General features: G+C 38.3%; 1 long non-coding RNA gene across 1 annotated transcript; it reads left to right on the top strand.

Annotated features, from left to right (window-relative positions):
• Positions 1 to 7,323: 7,323 nt before the first annotated feature.
• On the top strand, positions 7,324 to 11,615 carry LOC123733243 (uncharacterized). Its single transcript, XR_006763675.1, has 3 exons — positions 7,324 to 7,365; positions 9,096 to 9,163; positions 11,571 to 11,615. It is a non-coding gene; the product is annotated as an uncharacterized lncRNA (long non-coding RNA).
• The last annotated feature ends 280 nt before the right edge of the window (positions 11,616 to 11,895 follow it).

The raw sequence follows: 11,895 nt of genomic DNA, 5'->3' as shown, positions 1-11,895 counted from the left end.
GGAGAGGCATGAAAATAAGGGAGAGCCGCACACCCTAGGAGCTCAGATGCAATGTTTCGTTGCTTTGATGCAACATTTCGACAGCCAAGCTGTCTTCATCAGGGTATAATCCGAGGAGGGTATAACTGAGGAGAGGCATACCTGTTAACAGAATTTACCTGTTAACAGAAGAACAGGAATTAGAATTACAAATAGTCCCTGAGCACTTATGGTCACAAGAACCAGCAGATGTAGGATTAATTAAAGGGGTAATTCCAATACAGGTATTGCCGAAATCTAATCATAGACCATACCAGAAGTAAAATTTAATGAAGCCCGAGGTAATAAAAGGGATTACTCCCATATTTGAGTAAGGGAAAACCCCCCTGATTTGGACAAAATAACATGGGAACATATTGGCAGGGCACGAATCATACACACGATTGTAAATACCACCAAAAGTGGTCCATCTCCGTGCAAATCATATGGCAAATTTCCGATGGCAATTGCCAATTGTAACACCCCAAATTTCCTTTAGAGGGCGAACGCGCTCCACCGTGGATTTTCATACAGCAAATGATACCCAAGTCTACACCCAAGGGTCAGATTTTGATAAAATGTTTGTTTTTTTGAAAACTTTTCAACCCTTAAAAAAGTGGTTTCTGGACCGTTTTTCGAAAAAAATTCGATTGTTATGTCAATTACACATGTATAAGAGCTGTATGAACATGCTTATGACGTTTTTTATTGACGTCGTTTTTGGGGTTGCTTTTGCTTGTGCACAAGGCACATTTTTTGTGCATTTTGAATATAATTTCATAGGAAAAAAGTGACTTTTTTTTGTTGTTTTTTTTGCAAAATGACATGTCCAATGCTTTTTTTTGTCAATTACGAAAGTATTGAATGTGCCAAATCACAGAAAATATCCAAGAGATGGCTAGAGCTCTCCGCAGTGAATTTTCATATTGCAAATGTAACACCATTCAAGACCCAAGAGTCAAATTTTAAAAAAATGACATATTTTTTGAAAACTTTTCAACCCCTTAAAAAGTGGTTTCTGGACCGTTTTTCGAATTCTTTTCGATTTTTATGTCAATTACACATGTATAAGAGCTGTATGGATGTGCTTTTGACATATTTTATTGACATAATTTTTTGGGTTGTTTTTGCTTGTGCCTAAGGCATATGTTTAGTGCATTTGGAATATGATTTCATAGGATGTCAAAAGTGACATATTTGCTTGTGGATAAGGCATATGATTTGTGCATATGGAATATGATTTCATAGGAAGTCAAAAGTGACATATTTTTTTCTTTTTTTTTGCCAAATGCCATTAGAAATGTGCAAATGAAATGTCCAATTATTTTTTTGTCAATTATACATGTATGAAAGTATTGAATGTGCCAAATCAGGATGTTTGTCCGTTTGCCATGTACGATCATAGGAAGTCGGTTTCCATACCCAAAAGTCAGTGAACCATAGTCCAAATGGCATTTATACTGCCCAAATGATATATAGCCCTAGGTTAAGCCATGAATCAACGCAGATGGTCTACTTGTCATGTATGATGAGGGAGAAGTGGGACTCTGTTGCTTTAAACATTTTTAACGAATTTGACATGCTCAGAATGCATAATTGACTGGCCCGATGATCTCGGGATGGCCGTGCAGTGACTGTGGTTCCTCTCCATCGCTCGTTGTGTTGATTTCATCATGTCAACTTTGGTGATATTTTTTGCTGTTGAATCATATTGCAAATGCGCGTTACGTTTGCAATATTGCACGTTACATTTGCAATATGATTCAATGGGCATTTAGCATCACAAATTTAGGCATGCTCAAAAATACTGCAGAAATGCATAATTGACTGTCCCGATGATCTCGGTATGGCCGGACAGTGACTGTGGTTCCTCTCCATGGCTTGATGGTGACATGAGAGAAGTGGGACTGTCGTTTTTTAGCGATTTTTTTTGAAAAATGTCCAAAATGACTAGGGGCGCCCCATATTGGACGGGCACTGATGGAAGGTGCTCCCTACCCAACCGTGGACCCCTTGCACCCCCTAAAGGCATTTAAAACCCTTCTAAAAAATTAATCCTGGTAACCCATTTCGGGTCACCATGTGCAGGGATGCGCATTTGCAATATGTTTCAATGGGCCTCAACATCACGAATTTGGCATGCTCAGAAACCCTGCAGAAATGCATAATTGACTGTCCCAGTGAACTGGGGATGGCCGTGCAGTGACTGTGGTTCCTCTATCGCTCATTGTGTTGATTTCATCATGTCAACTTTGGTGATATTTTTTGTTGTTGAATCATATTGCAAACGCGCGTTACGTTTGCAATATTGCGCATTACGTTTGCAATATGATTCATCATGTCAACTTTGGTGATATTTTTTGCTGTTGAATCATATTGCAAATGCACGTTACATTTGCAATATTGTGCGTTACGTTTGCAATATGATGAATGGGCATTTAGCATCACGAATTTAGGCATGCTCAAAAATACTGCAGAAATGCATAATTGACTGGCCCGATGAACTCGGGATGGCCGGGCAGTGACTGTGGTTCCTCTCCATTGCTCGTCACCCAGCAGTCAGCATCCATCAGTCAATTAGATGTCATTCTGACACCAAACTGATACCATCTGACACCAAATCCACTTTTTTCCAACCCGTATAGAAGCCAACTATCACATATGTCAGAGAAGGCCCATAATTCACAGTGCTTTCAATTTTAACCATAAAAAAACATAAAACACATAGTTACATTATAGCTGCGGGTCCAGCTCTGACAATATGTGTAGGCCTATGTGAGGCTCGATAGGTCATTCGGTGCCCGAGCAATGGCCTTAATTGGTGCTGAAAATCCACTTTTTCAGGGCGTTACTACGGGGTCCCTGAATGAGCTATCGGACAGAGACATTGGGGTCCGTCTCTATGGGCCGAGGCGGTTTCAATGCACCTAGTCTTGCGACTCTGGGACATTTCTACATGTCGCCATGTCCGTGATATTCAAAATGAATTGAACATATTGCAAATGCACGAGGCGGTTTATTGGTCTGAGAACCTTCTAGAGCCACATAAATCCCCGTGCACTATCGACTTGAGCTCTAGAACAGGTTTCTAAAATTTCGGAGCTCTAGGTCTGACGGTTCTTGAATCGTTTGAATGAAAGTAACTATTGAAGGCGGTATAAGCCTCTAAGCCCCACACTATGTCCCTATGGCCAAGCTGTGTGTGTGTGTTTTTGTTTTTTTTTGCAAAAAGAATAGACACACGTTGTCTTTGGGGTAGGCATATACAGAATCCTGAATATGAAGTCTCTACCTTAAGAATTGACTGAATGACGGATGGTTGAGTTGCGTGATTTTCACTATGTGCAGGTTGTATGACAATAGCTCTAGGCTGTTTTTAACAACTTCCGGTTGTCACAGGAAGCTCTTACTCAACACACGTTGTCTTTGGGGTAGACATAAACAGAATCCTGAATATGAAGCCTCTACCTTAAGAATTGACTGAATGACAGATGGTTGAGTTGCGTGATTTTCACTATCTGCAGGTTGCTTATATGACAATAGCTCTAGGGTGATTTTAACAACTTCCGGTTGCTCCAGGAACCTTAGAATCGACACAGGTAGACCTCACAGTAGCCTGATGGATTGTTATAGAAGACAGGTTCATAAGGCATTCATAACCCACATAGACTTCAGGTTGAATTTAGGAGAATTGTCAATGTATTCCTATGGGGAGAGAAGTCATTGCACACTTTTTGATCTAAACACCTTCTTTTCACTGTGAAGGGTTAATGCCACAGGGTCAAGGTTAGGCTTGCACAGATCGGGAGGACCTCAGGAACGCTCCTGAGGTTGAATTGTGCTTCTAACCCTAACGGTTCTCTCACTGTCACCCAAAAGCACTTGACATATTGGTGCAGGCATCATTTTGGGCCTAGTTTTCTCACGGTCACTGCGCTCAGACCGAGCGAGCTACGGTCAAGCGGGGCGTCTCATTGAACTCGGCACAGCCTAGAGATAATGGTAATGCCATTGCAGGCTCTTTGTGTCTTTAAGCACCGCACTGTGTCACTCCGTCCTTGCTGTGTGTGTGTGTGAGAGAGAGCTTTTCTTTGACATCTGATGGGATATATGACTGAATTACAGTTCATGAGGGTTGCCTAGTCACACATATGAAGTTGTGGAAAGATCTGACCTTTTTAACCCTTCAAAACAGCCCCTATGACACCATTTTAAGGCACTTCTGGTTGACACAGGAAGCTGAACGTTAGGCTCTTATAGAATATTGAGTTTTAGGTCTTTATGTTAAGAACTGACTTATTTACAGAGGGTTGAACAAGTGTGTGTTGTTTCAGAAAATCACAGAAAATCACAGAAATCTCACAGAGCTCCGAAACCTGCCTTAACGGACTCATCTGAACACGCTGCAACTGGATATGTAACTTTTTTGAAAAAAAACCCTCCTATTGTTGAATATCACCAATGTGTCATTGTACAATTTCTCTGAAATGAACATTGGTAAATGCATGGTTCCTTTTCTCCTGACACCGTAGGCTCATGTAGTTTGATGTGAAGCGGTCAAATCAGCACTCTATTTTCCTGTTTGACTTTCAATCCCAGAAAAATAGCCTTAACTCGAAAAGCGTCGAGGCCTCGACTCCATCCTGTTCGGGGCCAACTGCCCATTATGCCAAACCCACGCAGACCGAGTTTCGTCTTCTAATTATTTTCCGTTTAGGAGAAAAAGCCGTGTCGTGATTTGTGATATATGTTACATTTGCACTATGATTCCATTCGCCCTCCCGTGGAATAATCCGGAACTGCAAAGAAATGACCAAAATTTGAAAATTTTATTAAACGGAAACGGAAGGTCCGAGAGACTCCGTTCGATGACTTCCTGGAAGATCCGGCCCCTGTGAGCGGCCCGACGCCGTCCACGGATTTATCGGACGTAGTCGGACGTCTAGTAAGGGAGCGTACATTTGCAATATGCGCTTTCTCACTAACCACACAGCTGGCACACGAGAGGTCCCTTCATGTATGCAAGGCACTTACACCTAATTTGCTCCATGGGCGCCATACTACTATGGTTGACCCTGTAAAACAACACATTTCACTGCATCTATCATACTACTATGGCTGACCCTGTAAAACAACACATTTCACTGCACCAATCCGCTGTCTGTGACAATAAAACATTTTAAAAGCTAGCTAACATAGAAAATGACAGCATTGATTATTTTTAAATTACAACAGTAAATTTAACAATGCTGTTTATAAATATTGTTGACATTCATCCAAGGACAGTTTGACATCTCTAATAACAAGATGCATTACTGCCCTTTCCTATGCCAACACTGGCTCACAACATGCACACACACTGCACACTCTCACTGCAGAAAAATATTCTCATGAAATCACATGACTTCTAGTTAGAGAAAAGGATTCCTGTAAACACGGCCTGCTACAAGCAGGAAACAAGTTATGGACGAAACAGAAAAATGTGACATATCGGTTTGATAGTTACCCTGAATGATGCATGTGTGAACTATCTTGTCATCTTTTTGGGTAACCACAATGGAACATTCGGACATGAACTGGCAGAACAGGTTTCAGCAAAGTATGTTTGGAAGGTGCTCATTGTTTTCAGGAAGGTGCAACCATGGTGATAGGAGAGACAGGAGGCAGACTAAGGTACAAGGGAAGCCACCTACTGCCCTACAAAGACAAACAGCATCTACACAAACAGCCACCTGAACTACTGTCCTACAAAGACAAACAGCATCTACACAAACAGCCACCTGAACTACTGTCCTACAAAGACAAACAGCATCTACACAAACAGCGAACTACTGTCCTACAAAGACAAACAACAGTCTACACAAACAGCCACCTGAACTACTGTCCTACAAACAGCATCTACACAAACAGCCACCTGAACTACTGTCCTACAAAGACAAACAGCATCTACACAAACAGCCACCTGAACTACTGTCCTACAAAGACAAACAGCATCTACACAAACAGCCACCTGAACTACTGCCCTACAAAGACAAACAGCATCTACACAAACAGCCACCTGAACTACTGCCCTACAAAGACAAACAGCATCTACACAAACAGCCACCTGAACTACTGTCCTACAAAGACAAACAGCATCTACACAAACAGCCACCTGAACTACTGTCCTACAAAGACAAACAGCATCTACACAAACAGCCACCTGAACTACTGTCCTACAAATACAAACAGCATCTACACAAACAGCGAACTACTGTCCTACAAATACAAACAACATCTACACAAACAGCCACCTGAACTACTGTCCTAGAAATACAAACAGCATCTACACAAACAGCCACCTGAACTACTGCCCTACATAGACAAACAGCATCTACACAAACAGCCACCTGAACTACTGTCCTACAAAGACAAACAGCATCTACACAAACAGTGAATCTGAGAAAAATGACTTTAAAGTTTGTTTTCTAGTCCATGCATATCAGCCATGACCACTGATCTGACCTATGACCCCTAAAATACTGATACTGCACTCTGCCTTGGTATGACCTTAAACAGCTGTCTGGGTAATGAAACAGCAAAGTGCAGCATCTAGAAATCTAAATGTGTTGATCCAGCTTTCTGGTTGTTTTCTGTTTGATGGAAACAGTTTGAGAGTTCTAACTACATTCCTACTGTATTTAATGGTGTTATGTAGTTGTGTTGTCATGTTGTGAATGTTGTATTGTAGTAACCAACTGTATTTAATGGTGTTATGTAGTTGTGTTGTCATGTTGTGAATGTTGTATTGTAGTAGGCCTAACCCCCACCAACAGAGACAGCAACAGACGACACAGAGAAAGTGATGGAGAGAGGCAGAGGATGGGAGTGTACAGTAGACTGGGATTCTAATTACTGCACTGCGCATGTGTGTGTGTGTGTGTGTGTGTGTGTGTGTGTGTGTGTGTGTGTGTGTGTGTGTGTGTGTGTGTGTGTGTGTGTGTGTGTGTGTGTGTGTGTGTGTGTGTGTGTGTGTGTGTGTGTGTGTGAGAGAGGGTGTTTTGGTACTGTAGGATTCTTTAATCAATGTGGCTCATTGGACAGGTCAGAGTCTCAACACAATTGAAAACTTACCATCAATTAAACACCAAATGATGTAATTTCTTATGGAAGAATGGTTTCACATCCCTCCAATAGACTTCCAGACAGTTGTAGAATGTTTGCCAAGGCACATTGTAAGAGCTGTAAAGAGAGAGGGACTCGGAGAGAGAACAGGTAGAACCTGATATGTAAATGAGCAGAGCAAACGAAAGTAACTTTCGACGACCGAATGATCATTCAGACTCTGTTTCTATTGAGAGATAAAAGGTAAGACGACGATTGTCATGTGTATTAATATAGTTGATGATATTGTAATGTGTATTAATATAGTTGATGATATTGTCATGTGTATTAATATAGTTGATGATATTGTCATGTGTATTAATATAGTTGATGGTATTGTTATGTGTATTAATATAGTTGATGATATTGTTGTGTGTATTCATATAGTTGATGATATTGTTATGTGTATTCATATAGTTGATGATATTGTTATGTGTATTAATATAGTTGATATTGTTATGTGTATTAATATAGTTGATGATATTGTTGTGTGTATTAATATAGTTTATGATATTGTTATGTGTATTCATATAGTTGATGGTATTGTTGTGTGTATTAATATAGTTGATATTGTTATGTGTATTAATATAGTTGATGATATTGTTGTGTGTATTAATATAGTTGGTGATATTGTTGTGTGTATTCATATAGTTAATGATATTGTTATGTGTATTCATATAGTTGATGGTATTGTTGTGTGTATTAATATAGTTGGTGATATTGTTATGTGTATTAATATAGTTGATGATATTGTTATGTGTATTCATATAGTTAATTATATTTTTGGTGGACAGTGTTATAATAGTCCTACTCTCCTTAAAATGTTTTGGATATAATTTAGATGCGTGGGGTGAATTCGTTCTGTGCCCATCTGTGTGCCCCAGGGTGATTGCTCCTACACTATCTACAATCTAAAAGCAAAACGTTTGGCAACAGAAACCGTTTAGGTCACATTGTACAGCGTTTAGAGTAAACGGTTGATGTTTTATTTAACATCTTAAAACTGTTGGCTGTGGAGTAAACTAATGAATACAACCCAGGTTGTTGCCTACGACTCGGCATGTTGATACCTGCCTCTTGCTGAAACCTGAACGTAGCCTGAGGGGTATACTATGATACAGGCTTGATATACTGGTTTTCTAAAGCTAGCCAGCTTCAGTTAGCTTCACATTCCAGCTCAGGCCTCACCCATCAGAATATACAGAACAGAACAGAAAAAAATCGCAATGAAGTTTCAAGGTGAGAATCCTGCCAGGGATTATTGTAAAGTGTGTAGATAAATTAAATGTAATGTTAGTATAGTGAATGACAGTAAAACACTCCTAACAGTCTACTACTACTGAGACAGAAAACTCAAGTCTGAAATTTCTATGTGGAAATTACAAACTTCAGAAGCCTTTTTAAACCTCAAATACACTACAAGTTATATATTTCCTGCATTGCTGGAAAGTTCTTCTGCAGTGGGGGTGATCAAATTAAGATCCTACATCTGTACACATAATTGTACATGGGGATATGTATGGGGGTCTATAACATCCAATCACAGAGGTTTATATCAGCTGACAGTTGCAATGTTATTGCTAATAACTCAAACTGCCCTTTTCAGATAAAGACATAAACTCTGTACAGATGTAGGATCTTAATTTGATCACCCTGTTGCAGAAAAACTAAACTTGTAGTGTATTTGAGTGTAATTAAACTTTAGAAAAGGTTTCTGAAGATGATAAATTCCACTTTCCCATTTTAAAACTGTTCATTAATTATAATCCACACAATAATTCAAATGTCCTGTTTCTGCAGGATTATTTTCCTGGTGTAGCAAACTGGCTCAAATTAAGATCCAACATCTGCAGAAATATACCCCTTTCTAATGTAGATGGCTCTATTGAGATTCACTTTTGACCATTTGACATCTTGTATTTACTGTTGTTTAGGCTGGTTGAATGAGTTGCCTATGAAAGCTACTTCATCTGCAAGAAAACAGGCGGCTGCACCAGTGACTGTGAGAAGTTTTGTGATTTCCTCATATGAACGTGAAAGGAAGTGTGTTGTCTACGCAGTTACAAAAATGGCTGTTGAAACTGTGGCACATATTTCTCGGTAACATTGAATAAATGTGTTGGTATGTAGGAAAGACGGGCAGACTCTCGTACTGTTGGTCTAGACTACCTACAAACTATTATAAGGCTATGATCACTTATCATGCCGACAAACCTGATGTTCTCTGTGAACTGATCTGAACAGGTTTAGGCTGGTCATCTATGATATGTAGGTTATATACAGTACATTCTCTGTCCTGCTACTGGTAGGACTATAACATTATGTTGATCTGAACAGGTTTAGACTGGTCATCTATGATATGTAGGTTATATACAGTACATTCTCTGTCCTGCTACTGGTAGGACTATAACATTATGTTGATCTGAACAGGTTTAGACTGGTCATCTATGATATGTAGGTTATATACAGTACATTCTCTGTCCTGCTACTGGTAGGACTATAACATTATGTTGATCTGAACAGGTTTAGACTGGTCATCTATGATATGTAGGCTATAGCCGAGGTATAGACCTTGATCTGCATATCACTAACAAACTGCTATTATACATTATAACCTAGTCTACTTTAAATAATATAAAATCTCTCACTTGATGCAAAAAACCTTTCTGAATGGTTCAACAATTTCCTCCTTGGATCAATCATGCCCGTTTTAGCCCTTCTGTCTATATTCTCAGATATGTTTAGAAAAGAACAGATTGAAAGACAATAAATAGCCTACTGTTAGTGAATACAAATACGTGTGAGACATGGCCTTGTGTTGCTGTACTGTCTATAACTACCGTAACAAACAGTGACTTATTATTATTATTATTATTATTATTATTATTATTATTATTATTATTGTTGCTGTACTGTCTATAACTACCTTAACAAACAGAGACTTATTATTATTATTATTATTATTATTATTATTATTATTATTATTATTGTTATTATTATTATTGTTGCTGTACTGTCTATAACTACCTTAACAAACAATGACTTATTATTATTATTATTATTATTATTGTTATTATTGTTATTATTATTATTGTTGCTGAACTGTCTATAACTACCTTAACAAACAATGACTTATTATTATTATTATTATTATTATTATTATTATTGTTATTATTATTATTGTTGCTGAACTGTCTATAACTACCTTAACAAACAATGACTTATTATTATTATTATTATTATTATTGTTATTGTTGTTGTTCTGTCTATAACTACCTTAACAAACAGTGACTTATTATTATTATTATTATTATTATTGTTGATGTAGTGTCTATAACTACCTTAACAAACAGTGACTTATTATTATTATTATTATTATTATTATTATTATTATTGTTGTTGCTGTACTGTCTATTACTACCTTAACAAACAGTGAATTATTATTATTATTATTATTATTATTGTTATTATTCTTGTTGCTGTTCTGTCTAGAACTACCTTAACAAACAGTGACTTATTATTATTATTATTATTATTGTTGTTGTTCTGTCTATAACTACCTTAACAAACAGTGACTTATTATTATTGTTATTATTATTATTATTATTATTATTATTATTGTTGCTGTTCTGTCTATAACTACCTTAACAAACAGTGACTTATTATTATTATTATTGACAGTTACCATGGAGATGAAATGTCACAACAACATGTTCATGTGATGCTTTAAATCACCTGACTGTTTCTATGTGTCTGTTAGTAAATGTTTTATTTCTCTAAGAGATAATGAATACATGAGAACAATTGACAGTCAATAATTAGTTGTCACTGTGTTAACCACAACCAACATGCTGGATCTCTGTTTAGTTGTCACTGTGTTAACCACAACCAACACGCTGGATCTCTGTTTAGTTGTTACTGTGTTAACCACAACCAACACGCTGGATCTCTGTTTAGTTGTCACTGTGTTAACCACAACCAACATGCTGGATCTCTGTTTAGTTGTCACTGTGTTAACCACAACCAACATGCTGGATCTCTGTTTAGTTGTCACTGTGTTAACCACAACCAACACGCTGGATCTCTGTTTAGTTGTTACTGTGTTAACCACAACCAACATGCTGGATCTCTGTTTAGTTGTCCCTGTGTTAACCACAACCAACATGCTGGATCTCTGTTTAGGTGTTACTGTGTTAACCACAACCAACATGCTGGATCTCTGTTTAGTTGTCACTGTGTTAACCACAACCAACACGCTGGATCTCTGTTTAGTTGTCACTGTGTTGACCACAATCAACATGCTGGATCTCTGTTTAGTTGTCACTGTGTTGACCACAACCAACATGCTGGATCTCTGTTTAGTTGTCACTGTGTTGACCACAATCAACATGCTGGATCTCTGTTTACAGGGGTCAGTGCTCTAAAATGAGTCTCTCTGGGGAGAGAGAGGAGGGGGGCCCTGCCTCTAAAATGAATCTCTCTGGGGGACATGACACCAAAGCTAAGAGGTGAGATAACAATTTTATGAATAATTTATTAAGTTTATTTCCTAAATAAATAGCTATCTTAAGGTGAATGCACTTACTGTACATCTCTCTGGATAAGAGCATCTGCTAAATCAGGGGTTCTCAATCCAGGGTCTGCGGAGGTACTGCAGGGGTTCTGCAGGAAGTGTGGGGAGTGGTGGTGTATCCAGGGAGAAAACTAAACTAATATTCTGAAATGTCATTGTGG

Source organism: Salmo salar, unplaced genomic scaffold (assembly GCF_905237065.1).
Source record: "Salmo salar unplaced genomic scaffold, Ssal_v3.1, whole genome shotgun sequence".
NCBI lineage: Eukaryota > Metazoa > Chordata > Actinopteri > Salmoniformes > Salmonidae > Salmo > Salmo salar.
The sequence above is the reverse complement of the archived record's forward strand: the minus strand, read 5'-3'. Positions and strand labels throughout refer to the sequence as shown.